Source organism: Cylas formicarius, unplaced genomic scaffold (genome assembly GCF_029955315.1).
Source record: "Cylas formicarius isolate icCylForm1 unplaced genomic scaffold, icCylForm1.1 PGA_scaffold_123__1_contigs__length_76028, whole genome shotgun sequence".
Taxonomy (NCBI): Eukaryota; Metazoa; Arthropoda; class Insecta; order Coleoptera; family Brentidae; genus Cylas; species Cylas formicarius.
Genome location: NW_026844221.1, coordinates 15001 through 25000, shown reverse-complemented (window position 1 = coordinate 25000; position 10000 = coordinate 15001). Strand labels below are relative to the sequence as shown.

The window sequence follows — 10000 nt, the reverse complement described above, 5'->3', positions numbered from 1 at the left end:
GTTCGAGAACTTCGAGGCCAACAGTCACCGGAGGTCGGTACCGGCACCGGGTCCGATAGCCGACTAGTATCCGGAGCGCTTGCCGCGAGTCGAACGCTTTTAAAGCGACCCGTGACCTTTCTCGTACCGTCGAGCGAGTCGGTCAGGATACCGCGGGTCCGCGCGATTCGAGAAAACCGCGCGGGCTCCGCCGCGGACCTTAGACCGACGCCCGACGGATCGCGACGTCCTACCAGGAGAAAAGTGCACGCGTTCGATGCCGGGTCGAAAAACGTAAGGCGCGGAAAAGGTAACGGGTAACCGTCCTCCCCGTCGCGCGAACGTCTCGCGCCGACTCCGAAACGCGAATGAATTTCTCCCTTCGACCTTTCGGGTTTCTCAGGTTTACCCCTAAACGGTTTCACGTACTATTGAACTCTCTCTTCAAAGTGCTTTTCAACTTTCCCTCACGGTACTTGTTCGCTATCGGTCTCGTGGTCATATTTAGCCTTAGATGGAGTTTACCACCCGCTTAGGGCTGCACTCTCAAGCAACCCGACTCTGAGGAGATCCCTCCCGCGATCGACGGCGGTCGCTACGGGCCTGGCACCCTCTATGGGCTGTGGCCCCGTTCAAGAAGGACTTGGACGCGCCGGACGATCTCGGGATAACGGAACCTCCCTAACACCACATTTCCCGGCGCCCGGTATCGGCCGCGGGATTCGGTGCTGGGCTCTTCCCTGTTCGCTCGCAGCTACTGAGGGAATCCTAATTAGTTTCTTTTCCTCCGCTTATTAATATGCTTAAATTCGGCGGGTAGTCTCACCTGCTCTGAGGTCGATCGATAAAATCATTATATATATATATATATATATATATATATATATAAATATATATATAAAACGTAGACGTGAATTTCGAAACGGTTCAGCGTTTATATTTAAAACCGCTATATCCACCACTCGTTACGCGGCCGCAAACGATCAGACGTCGGACACCTTTTCTTCTTATCGAGAAAATAACGGACACGACGATCGTCAATTTTGCGCGGACCTGCGACATACGCGGGCGGTTTTAATTACGCTCGTCTCTCGCGCTTTTAAGCGAGCGCGACGCGACGAACCGGTGCGTCGAAAATCGACGTCGTTCGCAAACTCGGTCGCGTTCCTTAGAACGCGGCCGGAGTTTCGCTTTCGCGTTTTAAAACGTCGCGAGACCGGGTAGGAGAGAGATCGCGCGCTAAGCGCGAACGTGCTGTTGCTCCTCACTCCTTCCCGCGCTACACGTCCAACTCGCTCCGACGTTTCTCGCGCCTCGCGGGCGAAAAAACCGAGCAGTCTTTAAATTGGATACGACCCTCAGCCAGGAGTGGTCCGGGAACAGAATCCGAGGACCGCAATGTGCGTTCGAAATGTCGATGTTCATGTGTCCTGCAGTTCACAAGTTGACGCGCAATTAGCTGCGTTCTTCATCGACCCACGAGCCAAGTGATCCACCGTTTAGGGTAATCTTTTTTCGATCGGTTTAACGCTTTTCGTCTCCGAAAAAGAGTCGTCGGCGTTGTTATCGACACATACATTTTTTTTACGGAAGGCGAGGTATATACCTTTCGACGTAAAAAAAAAAAAAAAGTTCGATTTCGGGCCGGTCTATCCGACGGAACACTTCGCCGCGCGCCCTTTGTTCTTTATTATTCAGACGGTAGGCGCGCGCGCGTTCGCGTTCGGACGACCCGCGCCGGTTTAAAGTTTATATACACACCTCCTCGCGGGTCGCGGGTGGGTGTAAGTACTTTTCGGTGCTCCGGGCGAATATCGTTTGACACCTTGTCGACGGCGAGCGCGAAACTAGGTTTCGCGCTTCGAGTTCCGTCTAGGTACCCGGAATTTTGTCGGCGCTCCTCCTACTCCTACTCCTCTCTCCCCTTTTTTACGGTGGTCGAGTGGTCGTCGTAGTCGTCGAATTTAATCGCGGCCGACTTAAAGATCGACGCGAGATATTTTCGACCGAGCGTCAGCGACAAAAATTCGTTCGACTAAATAAAGACAAACTGTGTAATTTTTATTATCACTTTAATGATCCTTCCGCAGGTTCACCTACGGAAACCTTGTTACGACTTTTACTTCCTCTAAATGATCAAGTTTGGTCAACTTCCCGGACACATCGACGACGCCGAAACGCCATCGGCGTATCGGTCCGAAGACCTCACTAAATCATTCAATCGGTAGTAGCGACGGGCGGTGTGTACAAAGGGCAGGGACGTAATCAACGCGAGCTTATGACTCGCGCTTACTGGGAATTCCTCGTTCATGGGGAACAATTGCAAGCCCCAATCCCTAGCACGAAGGAGGTTCAGCGGGTTACCCGGGCCTCTCGGCCAGGGAGGACACGCTGATTCCTTCAGTGTAGCGCGCGTGCGGCCCAGAACATCTAAGGGCATCACAGACCTGTTATTGCTCAATCTCGTGCGGCTAGAAGCCGCCTGTCCCTCTAAGAAGAATTGTTTGTACGCAGACAGTAAAAACCGCGCGCGACAACGGGGCGAACCCCGAGCCGGCCGGCCTTTGAGATGTCTAAATACGCCTAGTTAGCAGGCTAGAGTCTCGTTCGTTATCGGAATTAACCAGACAAATCGCTCCACCAACTAAGAACGGCCATGCACCACCACCCACCGAATCAAGAAAGAGCTCTCAATCTGTCAATCCTTCCGGTGTCCGGGCCTGGTGAGGTTTCCCGTGTTGAGTCAAATTAAGCCGCAGGCTCCACTCCTGGTGGTGCCCTTCCGTCAATTCCTTTAAGTTTCAGCTTTGCAACCATACTTCCCCCGGAACCCAAAAGCTTTGGTTTCCCGGAAGCTGCCCGCCGAGTCATCGGAGGAACGTCGGCGGATCGCTAGCTGGCATAGTTTACAGTTAGAACTAGGGCGGTATCTGATCGCCTTCGAACCTCTAACTTTCGTTCTTGATCAATGAAAACGTTTTTGGCAAATGCTTTCGCTTCTGTCCGTCTTGCGACGATCCAAGAATTTCACCTCTAACGTCGCAATACGAATGCCCCCATCCGTTCCTATTAATCATTACCTCGGGGTTCCGAAAACCAACAAAATAGAACCGAGGTCCTATTCCATTATTCCATGCACACAGTATTCAGGCGAAGTTTTAGCCTGCTTTAAGCACTCTAATTTGTTCAAAGTAAACGTGCCGGCCCACCTCGACACTCAATGAAGAGCACCGCGGCAGGATTGAGTTGGACCGCCCGCGTGAACGGGCTAAGTCCACCGGCAGGACGTCTCGCGGCACGCCAGTTAACACCGCGGACGATGAACCGGCGGCGCGAGACACAAATTCGACTACGAGCTTTTTAACCGCAACAACTTTAATATACGCTATTGGAGCTGGAATTACCGCGGCTGCTGGCACCAGACTTGCCCTCCAATTGATCCTCGTTAAAGGGTTTAGAGTGTACTCATTCCGATTACGGGGCCTCGGATGAGTCCCGTATCGTTATTTTTCGTCACTACCTCCCCGTGCCGGGAGTGGGTAATTTGCGCGCCTGCTGCCCTCCTTGGATATGGTAGCCGTTTCTCAGGCTCCCTCTCCGGAATCGAACCCTGATTCCCCGTTACCCGTTACGACCATGGTAGGCGCAGAACCTACCATCGACAGTTGATAAGGCAGACATTTGAAAGATGCGTCGCCGGTGCGAGACCGTGCGATCAGCGTAAAGTTATTCAGAGTCACCAAGTTGAACGATGTCGGGCGCGAACCCGCCACCGATTGGTTTTGATCTAATAAAAGCACTCCTTCCGTCTCCGGTCGGACCTCTGTTTGCATGTATTAGCTCTAGAATTACCACAGTTATCCAAGTAATTGTGGGTACGATCTAAGGAACCATAACTGATTTAATGAGCCTTTCGCGGTTTCACCTTAATTTGGCTTGTACTGAAACATGCATGGCTTAATCTTTGAGACAAGCATATGACTACTGGCAGGATCAACCAGGGAGCTGTTCTACGTGTCGAGCGCGCCGCCGCCGCCGCCGCCACGGATGACGACGATCGGGCGCGGTACGACAACAAACAGTCTCTTTTTTAAAAATAATAATTACGCGCGCGAAACGCGTTTATTTTATTTTTAAATAGAAACAGACGCGACCACTTTGTGTGGCGGTGATAGCGTGCGAGTACGGAAATGAACCGTTCCCGACGCCACACTCGTTATTATTATTATTCGGACGCGATCCGTCCAATTTTTTTTTGTTGGTAATAAATATCGAGACGACGTGAGTGCGCGATCAAACAATCCGACTCGCGCGCGCATAATAAGCTTTAAAATGCGGCGCGCGTCGAACCGATGTGCCTCGGGCAACGAACGTCGATCGACGGAAATTTTCGGACATTCTCTCGATCACTCTTCGCTAGATTGAAAGCGACACGAGATTTCTCGAAAGAAACGTTCCGGATTCGCATATAAACTCGCTCGGTTAGATGAGAGTTATCGCAAATTTTTCGGAAGAAAAATATTATAGGGCGACCGCTTTCGAACCACGAAGTGCCAAATCTTACTTTAAAACACCCGCTAAGTTCGCGATCTAGCTGTATAAGGTGCGGAGCCTTAAAATGTTTTCGAACGCTCGAGCAATCGCTGCTACGAAGACGGGCCGATGGCAAACGAAAAACGGTCTACGTTCCCGTACCGATGAAGGAAACCAATTTTTCTTAAAAAATTGAACCCACGATACGAAAATGTTAAGCGAGCCAATTAATCGCGCCAAACGGTCGACTCGAAGGCGATCTAACGATCGAAAAAGCATTTTGCTCTGCGAAGGGAGAAGTGTCTATACGCACGACGCGGCGGTCGCGCTCGAGACCATCTCACCTATTATAGGTAACGGACCATTCCTTAGTCTTCCGAACGTTTCACGTGAAAACCCGAATATCGGCTGCGGCGGGCAAATAAAGTTCGGAGCGAAACTTTCGCTCGTGGTTACGTTCGATTTGGTTAAAGCGGGCACTTTTTCAAATATTTTTTTTTCTTTACTTACTTTTGTTAACTGACCGCCGGTTCCGGTTCCGACTTAAAAATAAATCGCCGTCCCCGGATTTTGTCGGACGATACTCTCCATCATTTTTAATTTCGGGTGTTTGCATTTTTTTTTCTCGCGATTTAATAAATTCATTATTAAACATTTATAAGTCCGTCTTCTTTAATATTGCGGACCAGCGGGAAGAGAGTTTTGTTTTTTTTTTTTTATTTTATTCATTTTAACATATACTCCCATAAAAGGTTTTTGCCGCTAGCCGCGAGCAGAGAAAAATAAGCAAAACTAACCGAAACAAAGCAAAAATAAGCAAAACTAACCAAAATTAACCGAATATAACCAAAATTAAACAAAACTAACCAAAAGGAACAAAAATAACCACAACTAAGCAAAATTAATCATAACAAACCAAAATTGGCCAAAGTTCGGCAAAACAAACCAAATTATCCAAAACTAAGCAAAATTAAGCAAAAGTAGTCAAAATTAACAAAAACAAGCCAAACTTATCCTGAACAAACCAAAACTAACGATAATTAAGCAAAAATAGGAAACGTTCACAAAAACTAACCGAAACGAACCATAACTAACTAATAGCGGCCGAAACTGGAAATAATAAACCAAAGTAAACAAAACTAAGCAAAATTAAGCAAAAGTAGTCAAAATTAACAAAAACAAGCCAAACTTATCCTAAACAAACCAAAACTAACGATAATTAAGCAAAAATAGGAAACGTTCACAAAAACTAACCGAAATGAACCCTAACTAACTAATAGCGGCCGAAACTGGAAATAATAAACCAAAGTAACCAAAACTAAGCAAAATTAAGCAAAAGTAGTCAAAATTAACAAAAACAAGCCAAAATTATCCTAAACAAACCCAAAACTAACGATAATCCTAACTAACCAATAGCGGCCGAAACTGGAAATAATAAACCAAAGTAACCAAAACTAGCGAAAATTCAGCAAAAGAAACCAAAATTAACCGTGTAACAAACCCAAATCAACCAAACCAAAAAAAAAAACATGCAAAACTTCACCAAAACGAACCACAATTCGCAAAAACTAAACAAACACAAACAAAATTAAGCACACTCAAATAAAAAGTAATCAAAACTACGTTCAACACGAACTGACCTAATTAAATAAAAAAATAGGAAAATTCAATTTTGCTAACCAAAAACGTCAATCGAAATAAACGCGAAACCGGGTTCCTGCCATTTATTTCGACGATAAGCACTTTTATCTAACTATGATTCGAAAAAAAAAAAAATAAGAAAGAAAGATATGAATAAACGAATTGATTAATATATAAAAATTGTGGTTCTGAAAAGAACCGTTTTTGGTGAATTTACACTCTCCAAGTCGACGCTCATTTATTTAGAACTGGTGTATTTTGTGACGGCTTTGGTCCCTTCACTGACGGCGTGCTTGGCCAACTCTCCGGGCAACAACAATCTCACGGCCGTTTGAATCTCTCTGCTAGTAATAGTGGATCGCTTATTATAGTGAGCCAAACGAGAAGCTTCGGCGGCAATCCTTTCGAAAATGTCGTTTACGAACGAATTCATAATGGACATGGCTTTGCTCGAAATGCCAGTATCCGGATGAACTTGCTTCAACACTTTGTAAATGTAAATTGCGTAACTCTCCTTCCTCCTGCGTTTCTTTTTCTTATCACTCTTCGAAATATTTTTTTGAGCCTTGCCGGCTTTTTTCGCCGCTTTACCGCTTACTTTCGGTGGCATTTTCTACAATCGATTAGACGCGCGCAAAGTAACGGACTGACAAGGCCCACACCGGGCCGCAGCTATTTATTTGAGAACCGAGTCGGCCGACAAGCTCCGCCCCCGGGCATCGTTCGCCGAAGCGCTAATCCCATTGGTCCATGCCCATGTCCTATAAATAGCGCGCCCACGGTCTGCGAGAGCGTCATTGTGCTGTTAACGTTCGTGCGTGTACTATTAACGGTAATAACGATGTCGGGACGCGGAAAAGGAGGCAAAGTCAAAGGGAAAGCGAAGTCTCGTTCTAGCAGGGCCGGTTTACAGTTTCCGGTAGGTAGAATTCACCGATTACTTCGGAAAGGAAACTATGCGGAGAGGGTCGGCGCCGGAGCTCCGGTATATTTGGCGGCCGTAATGGAATATTTGGCCGCCGAAGTTTTGGAATTGGCCGGTAACGCGGCGAGGGACAATAAGAAAACCAGAATCATTCCGCGACATTTACAACTGGCGATCCGAAACGACGAGGAATTGAACAAATTATTATCGGGAGTAACGATCGCTCAGGGAGGTGTTTTGCCGAACATTCAAGCGGTTCTTTTGCCCAAGAAAACCGACAACAAAGCAAAATAAAAATTGCGGCGAGGGAAGACGATGGGAAAACGGTCCTTCTAAGGACCACAAATACTTTTCTATTTGAGATTTCGTTTCGTTTATTTAACAGATTATTAAAAAAAAAAAAAAAAAGAAACGTTCCTTCTTTTTACGTTTTCTCTTTCGGACTATAAGAAAACCGGTATAATACCTCGACATTTACAATTGCCGATCCCAGGAATTGAACAAATTATTATCCGAAGTTAAGATCGCTAGGTGGTTCTGTTGCCTAAGAAAACCGACAACAAAGCTAAATAAAGTTTTCGCCGGGAAGGAAGACGGTTCTTGTAAGGACCACAAATACTTTTCTATTTGAGATTTCGTTTCCTTTATTTCACAGATTTAATAATCACACTAACACGGGGAGAAATTAAAAATTCAAAACTTACCTCGACTCGATAATGGTTTGTTGGGCATTATACTCGAAATAACGAATAATCTTTGGAACGTATTTTGTGGTTCTGAAAAGAACCTTTTTTTTTTTTTTTTGTGTTTCCGCAAGATCGACGAAAAATTTAGCCACCAAATCCGTAAAGAGTTCTACCTTGTCTTTTTAGGGCGTACACCACGTCCATTGCCGTTACCGTTTTTCTTTTGGCGTGCTCCGTATAGGTTACCGCGTCTCTGATGACGTTTTCCAAAAACACCTTTAAAACGCCACGAGTTTCTTCGTAAATCAATCCGGAAATTCGTTTCACGCCTCCGCGACGGGCCAATCTTCTAATGGCCGGCTTGGTTATTCCCTGAATGTTATCCCTCAACACTTTGCGATGTCGCTTTGCACCACCTTTTCCCAAACCTTTGCCGCCTTTCCCTCTACCGGTCATTTTTAATACGAGCCGAGTTCTCTGATCGATATATAACAAACAAAACCGTCCGAAGTGCCACGATCAACTGACCGAAAACGGTCCGGCGCTTCGGTTTTGTCGAGTCGGAATTCGCCACGCCCAAAAAGGTCGATTGGACCAATGAGAAGAGAAAACGCTCGGGTACAAATTAAACGGACGGACGTTCGTGCGGCCATTATCTGTCGACGAGTGTTAGTGATTTGGTGTTCTAGTACGTCCGCGAACGTGTTTTATTATCATGGCCAGAACCAAGCAGACCGCTCGTAAATCGACCGGAGGAAAAGCGCCCCGAAAGCAGTTGGCGACCAAAGCGGCGAGAAAAAGTGCACCGGCAACCGGAGGAGTTAAAAAACCTCATCGCTACAGACCGGGCACCGTGGCTTTGAGAGAAATTAGACGTTATCAAAAGAGCACCGAACTATTGATCCGAAAATTACCGTTCCAACGACTGGTCAGAGAAATCGCTCAAGACTTTAAAACGGATCTGCGTTTCCAAAGTTCCGCGGTAATGGCGTTGCAAGAAGCGAGCGAAGCTTATCTCGTCGGTCTTTTCGAAGATACAAATTTGTGCGCCATTCATGCCAAACGAGTAACGATCATGCCGAAAGATATTCAATTGGCGAGGCGTATCAGGGGAGAGAGAGCTTAAGATTAATAATAATCTCTTTTATTATTATTAACAACAAACCGGTTCTTTTAAGAACCACAAATCATTTTCCTTTAAGATTTCGTTAAAAATTGAAAATAAAAAATAAAACTTTTTCATTTATTAATTATTTGAGAACGGCCCGGTTGGATTTTTTTTTTTTCGCAACTAACGACGTCTTTAAAAAAAATTATTAGTGGTTCTGAAAAGAACCCCCCCCACTCCCCGTTGCTTTGTAAAACCGGACGAGTTTTTATTTCGACCTCTGGTATATTTGGTGACGGCTTTCGTTCTTCTGCTTTTTCGCGGCGGCTTTTCCACCGGTTTTCGAAGGCATTATTATTCACAAAGAAAAGCGGTCTTCGCGATCGAAATGAGAAAAAACCCCGGCGAACGTATTTATATCGCGACGGAGTCGGTCAACAAGCTCCGCCCCCTGTTCGCTTTTCGGTGGGAGGAGCTTGTCAACGGACTTTCTTCTCATATAAATACGTTCGCGGGGATATTTCTCTTAATGTTTGCGTGATCGTCGTCGGAATCGACTACGCTTCGTTGTTAAACGAGATGCAGTTTAAAATTCGCCGGCGGATAAGTTAGAATAAGTTTGTCGTAGGGAGAACGAAATGGAAAAGAGAAAAAAGAAGAAAAAGAGAAGTCCTTTTCGAGATTTTTTAATAAATTTATACTTATATATATTTTTTAAAGAAATCGTTTTCTATTTACCCCCGAGACGCCCGGGATTCGAGTTTGCCTTTGAAGATAGTTACGAATTCGATAGCGATTTTTTTTGTGGTTCTGATAAGAACCGTTTCGAAAATTTCGTTTTTTTTTTAAACACCCATCGACGTTCTCTCGGCGGTTCATTTCTTCTTTTTGGGCGAGACGGGCTTTTTAACTTTGCCGGAAGCGGCTACGGGAGGCGATTTTGCCGTTTTGGGTTTGGGCGCTTTCGGTTTCTTCGTCGGTCCCTTGTTTGATTTTTTGGCTTTCGAAGGCGATTTGGTTTTAATCGACGCCGCTACCGCCGTTCCGGCGGCGCCTTTGGCGGTTTTCTTTTCGGCGGATTTTTTAGCTGCCGATTTCTTCTCCACGGACGACGCGGCGGCCCCGCTT

At 45.9% G+C, this 10000-nt stretch overlaps 2 non-coding genes and 1 pseudogene across 2 annotated transcripts; all 3 read right to left on the bottom strand.

Annotated features, from left to right (window-relative positions):
• Positions 1-819, bottom strand: part of LOC132708480 (large subunit ribosomal RNA) — a 6570-nt pseudogene extending 5751 nt beyond the window's left edge.
• A 512-nt stretch (positions 820-1331) lies between these two features.
• On the bottom strand, positions 1332-1486 carry LOC132708481 (5.8S ribosomal RNA). Its single transcript, XR_009619963.1, has one exon. It is a non-coding gene; the product is annotated as a 5.8S ribosomal RNA (ribosomal RNA).
• Positions 1487-2052: 566 nt separating this feature from the next.
• LOC132708484 (small subunit ribosomal RNA) lies at positions 2053-3983 on the bottom strand. The gene has a single exon (XR_009619966.1). It is a non-coding gene; the product is annotated as a small subunit ribosomal RNA (ribosomal RNA).
• Between the last annotated feature and the right edge of the window lie 6017 nt (positions 3984-10000).